A 5,000-nucleotide genomic window follows, 5' to 3' on the forward strand; every position below is an offset into this window, starting at 1 on the left:
CAAGCCAACCGATCGAGGCCATGGGCGCCTGCCGGTCACCGGAGCAACCAGTCGCCGGACAAAAATCGCCGGAAGGCATGCACGCCCTGTATTTCGTTCGAGGGACGTTGGCCGGGGTGCACGCAATGGGAGGCCCATCGCGCACACCTACTCCCCCCGTGGGGGGGGGGAGAGGGGGTGCCGGACCACCACCCCCTAAAGAGCATTAGAGATTTTACAGATATGCTACCAGTAGACGTTAAAATGTCTGAAACGGGGACACTTTTTCCAAACAAGCAAATCCCACACCGAGGGTGCGCAGGTGCCGATGGTGGTCGAGGCATGTGCCCGCAACAAGGGCCAACGTGAGCCGATGGTGGTCGAGGCAACCGCCCGCACCAGCTCGAGGCATGTGCCCACACCAAGGCCCGGCATGTATCGATGGTGTTCGACGTAGGGGCAATCTTCTGCTGATGGTGGTCGAGGCAAGAGCCCGCACCAAGGGCCAGCGTGTGCCCATGGTGCTCGAGGCAACCGCCCGCACCAGGGCCCAGCGTGTGCCGATGGTGCTCGAGGCAACCGCCCGCACCAAGGGCCGGCTTGTGCCGATGGTGTTCGAGGCAACCGCCCGCACCAGGGCCCAGCGTGTGCCGATGGTGGTCGAGGCAACCGCCCGCACCAGGGCCCAGCGTGTGCCGATGGTGGTCGAGGCAAGCGCCCGCACCAGGGCCCAGCATGTGCCGATGGTGGTCGAGGCAAGCGCCCTCACCAAGGCCGAGCGTGTGCCGATGGTGGTCGAGGCAACCGCCCGCACCAGGGCCCAGCGTGTGCCGATGGTGGTCGAGGCAAGCGCCCGCACCAAGGCCGAGCGTGTGCCGATGGTGGTCGAGGCAAGCGCCCGCACCAGGGCGCAGCGTGTGCCGATGGTGGTCGAGGCAAGCGCCCTCACCAAGGCCGAGCGTGTGCCGATGGTGGTCGAGGCAACCGGCCGCACCAAGGGCCGGCGTGTGCCGATGGTGTTCGAGGCAACCGCCCGCACCAGGGCCCAGCGTGTGCCGATGGTGGTCGAGCCAGGAGCCCGCACCAAGGGCCGGCGTGTGCCGATGGTGTTCGGGGCAACCGCCCGTACCAGGGCCCAGCGTGTGCCGATGGTGCTGGGGGCAAGCGCCCGCACCAGGGCCCAGCGTGTGCCGATGGTGCTGGGGGCAAGCGCCCGCCCCAGGGCCCAGCGTGTGCCGATGGTTATCGGGGCAACCGGCCGCACCAGGGCCCAGGGTCTGCCGATGGTGCTCGAGGCAACCGCCCGCACCAAGGCTCAGCATGTGCCGATTGTGATCGAGGCAACAACCCACACCAGGGCCCAGCTTGTGCCGATGGCGGTCGAGGCAAGTGCCCGTACCGAAGGGCAGCCTATGCCGATGATGGTCGATGCATGTGCCATCACCATGCGTCATCATGTGCCATTGATGGTCGAGGCCTTGGCCGAAGTTCGATTTTGAGCCACGGTGCCCATGCTTGGCTCCAGCATGTGCTGGTGCCGCATTTTTTTCACTCGGGACAGCATCGCCGGAGCATCGCCGGAGTACCGCCGGAGAACCTGACCGGCGGCATTGGGGTTCCGACGATTGGGAGGGGGGCCGGGGGGGTGTGCGCACATGATGTGCGATGGGTGCTGGTACTTGGCCTTGTGTTGGCCCCCTATCCCTCATCAAACCTCTGAGAATTCACACCCCCTTAAAGAGCATTTGAGATTTTACAGGTTTGCTACCAGTAGCCGTTAAAGTGTCTGAAATGGGGACACTTTTTTCAAACGGTCACAAAATCTTCTCTACTTCGAGTTTTTAGCTGAATTTTTTTGTGCATGCCAACAAAAATAGAAGGATCATGCCTACAAAATTTAGGGCCAAAAATCCTTATAAAAAAATTTTAAAAAATCCCGAACCGCAAAAAGTTTCGAAAATCGTGAAAAATAGAAAACGAGTCATCCTCCAATGAAACTTCACGTGAAGGCTTAGGGGACCATTGTATGAATTTACAAGCCATAAAAATGGCATTGGCACGGCAGAAATTTGAAGATGTGCCTAAACCCACCAGGGCCCAGCGTGTGCCGATGGTGCTCGAGGCAACCGCCCGCACCAGGGCCCAGCGTGTGCCGATGGTGCTCGAGGCAACCGACCGCACCAGGGCCCAGCGTGTGCCGATGGTGGTCGAGGCAACCGCCCGCACCAGGGCCCAGCGTGTGCCGATGGTGGTCGAGGCAACCTGCCGCACCAGGGCGGAGCGTGTGCCGATGGTGGTCGAGGCAAGCGCCCGCACCAGGGCCCAGCGTGTGCCGATGGTGGTCGAGGCAAGCGCCCGCACCAGGGCCCAGCGTGTGCCGATGGTGGTCGAGGCTGCCGATGGTGGTCGAGGCAACCTGCCGCACCAGGGCCCAGCGTGTGCCGATGGTGCTCGAGGCAACCGACCGCACCAGGGCCGAGCGTGTGCCGATGGTGCTCGAGGCAAGCTGCCGCACCAGGGCCCAGCGTGTGCCGATGGTGGTCGAGGCAACCGCCCGCACCAGGGCCCAGCGTGTACCGATGGTGATCGAGGCAACCGACCGCACCAGGGCCCAGCGTGTGCCGATGGTGCTCGAGGCAACCTGCCGCACCAGGGCCCAGCGTGTGCCGATGGTCGTCGAGGGAACCTGCCGCACCAGGGCCCAGCGTGTGCCGATGGTGGTCGAGGCAAGCGCCCGCACCAGGGCCCAGCGTGTGCCGATGGTGCTCGAGGCAACCGACCGCACCAGGGCCCAGCGTGTGCCGATGGTGCTCGAGGCAACCTGCCGCACCAGGGCCCAGCGTGTGCCGATGGTGCTCGAGGCAACCTGCCGCACCAGGGCCCAGCGTGTGCCGATGGTGGTCGAGGCAAGCGCCCGCACCAGGGCCCAGCGTGTGCCGATGGTGCTCGAGGCAACCGACCGCACCAGGGCCCAGCGTGTGCCGATGGTGGTCGAGGCAAGCGGCAGCACCAGGGCCCAGCGTGTGCCGATGGTGGTCGAGGCAAGCGCCCGCACCAGGGCCCAGCGTGTGCCGATGGTGGTCGAGGCAAGCGCCCGCACCAGGGCCCAACGTGTGCCGATGGTGCTGGGGGCAACCGCCCGCACCAGGGCCCAGCGTGTGCCGATGGTGATCGAGGCAACCGCCCGCCCCAGGGCCCAGCGTGTGCCGATGGTGGTCGAGGCAAGCGCCCGCACCAGTGCCCAGCGTGTGCCGATGGTGGTCGAGGCAAGCGCCCGCACCAGGGCCCAGCTTTTGCCGATGGTGATCGAGGCAACCGGCCGCTCCAGGGCCCAGCGTGTGCCGATGGTTATCGGGGCAACCGGCCGCACCAGGGCCCAGGGTCTGCCGATGGTGCTCGAGGCAACCGCCCGCACCAAGGCTCAGCATGTGCCGCTGGTGATCGAGGCAACAACCCACACCAGGGCCCAGCTTGTGCCGATGGCGGTCGAGGCAAGTGCCCGTACCGAAGGGCAGCCTATGCCGATGATGGTCGATGCATGTGCCATCACCATGCGTCATCATGTGCCATTGATGGTCGAGGCCTTGGCCGAAGTTCGATTTTGAGCCACGGTGCCCATGCTTGGCTCCAGCATGTGCTGGTGCCGCATTTTTTTCACTCGGGACAGCATCGCCGGAGCATCGCCGGAGTACCGCCGGAGAACCTGACCGGCGGCATTGGGGTTCCGGCGATTGGGAGGGGGGCCGGGGGGGTGTGCGCACATGATGTGCGATGGGTGCTGGTACTTGGCCTTGTGTTGGCCCCCTATCCCTCATCAAACCTCTGAGAATTCACACCCCCTTAAAGAGCATTTGAGATTTTACAGGTTTGCTACCAGTAGCCGTTAAAGTGTCTGAAATGGGGACACTTTTTTCAAACGGTCACAAAATCTTCTCTACTTCGAGTTTTTAGCTGAATTTTTTTGTGCATGCCAACAAAAATAGAAGGATCATGCCTACAAAATTTGGGGCCAAAAATCCTTATAAAAAAATTTTAAAAAATCCCGAACCGCAAAAAGTTTCGAAAATCGTGAAAAATAGAAAACGAGTCATCCTCCAACGAAACTTCACGTGAAGGCTTAGGGGACCATTGTATGAATTTACAAGCCATAAAAATGGCATTGGCACGGCAGAAATTTGAAGATGTGCCTAAACCCACCAGGGCCCAGCGTGTGCCGATGGTGCTCGAGGCAACCGCCCGCACCAGGGCCCAGCGTGTGCCGATGGTGCTCGAGGCAAGCGCCCGCACCAGGGCCCAGCGTGTGCCGATGGTGGTCGAGGCAACCGCCCGCACCAGGGCCGATAGTGTGCCGATGGTGCTCGAGGCAACCTGTCGCACCAGGGCCCAGCGTGTGCCGATGGTGATCGAGGCAACCTGCCGCACCAGGGCCCAGCGTGTGCCGATGGTGGTCGAGGCAAGTTCCCGCACCAGGGCCCAGCGTGTGCCGATGGTGGTCGAGGCAAGTTCCCGCACCAGGGCCCAGCGTGTGCCGATGGTGCTCGAGGCAACCTGCCGCACCAGGGCCCAGCGTCTGCCGATGGTGCTCGAGGCAACCTGCCGCACCAGGGCCCAGCGTGTGCGGATGGTGGTCGAGGCAAGCGCCCGCACCAGGGCCCAGCGTGTGCCGATGGTGGTCGAGGCAAGCGCCCGCACCAGGGCCCAGCGTGTGCCGATGGTGGTCGAGGCAAGCGCCCGCACCAGGGCCCAGCGTGTGCCGATGGTGGTCGAGGCAACCGCCCGCACCAGGGCCCAGCGTGTGCCGATGGTGCTCGAGGCAACCTGCCGCACCAGGGCCCAGCGTGTGCCGATGGTGCTCGAGGCAACCGACCGCACCAGGGCCGAGCGTGTGCCGATGGTGGTCGAGGCAAGCGCCCGCACCAGGGCCCAGCGTGTGCCGATGGTGGTCGAGGCAACCTGCCGCACCAGGGCCCAGCGTGTGCCGATGGTGGTCGAGGCAACCGCCCGCACCAGGGCCCAGCGTG

Source organism: Durio zibethinus, unplaced genomic scaffold, assembly GCF_047325235.1.
Source record: "Durio zibethinus cultivar Kanyao isolate XHJ-2024 unplaced genomic scaffold, ASM4732523v1 HiC_scaffold_2, whole genome shotgun sequence".
Classification (NCBI taxonomy): Eukaryota; Viridiplantae; Streptophyta; class Magnoliopsida; order Malvales; family Malvaceae; genus Durio; species Durio zibethinus.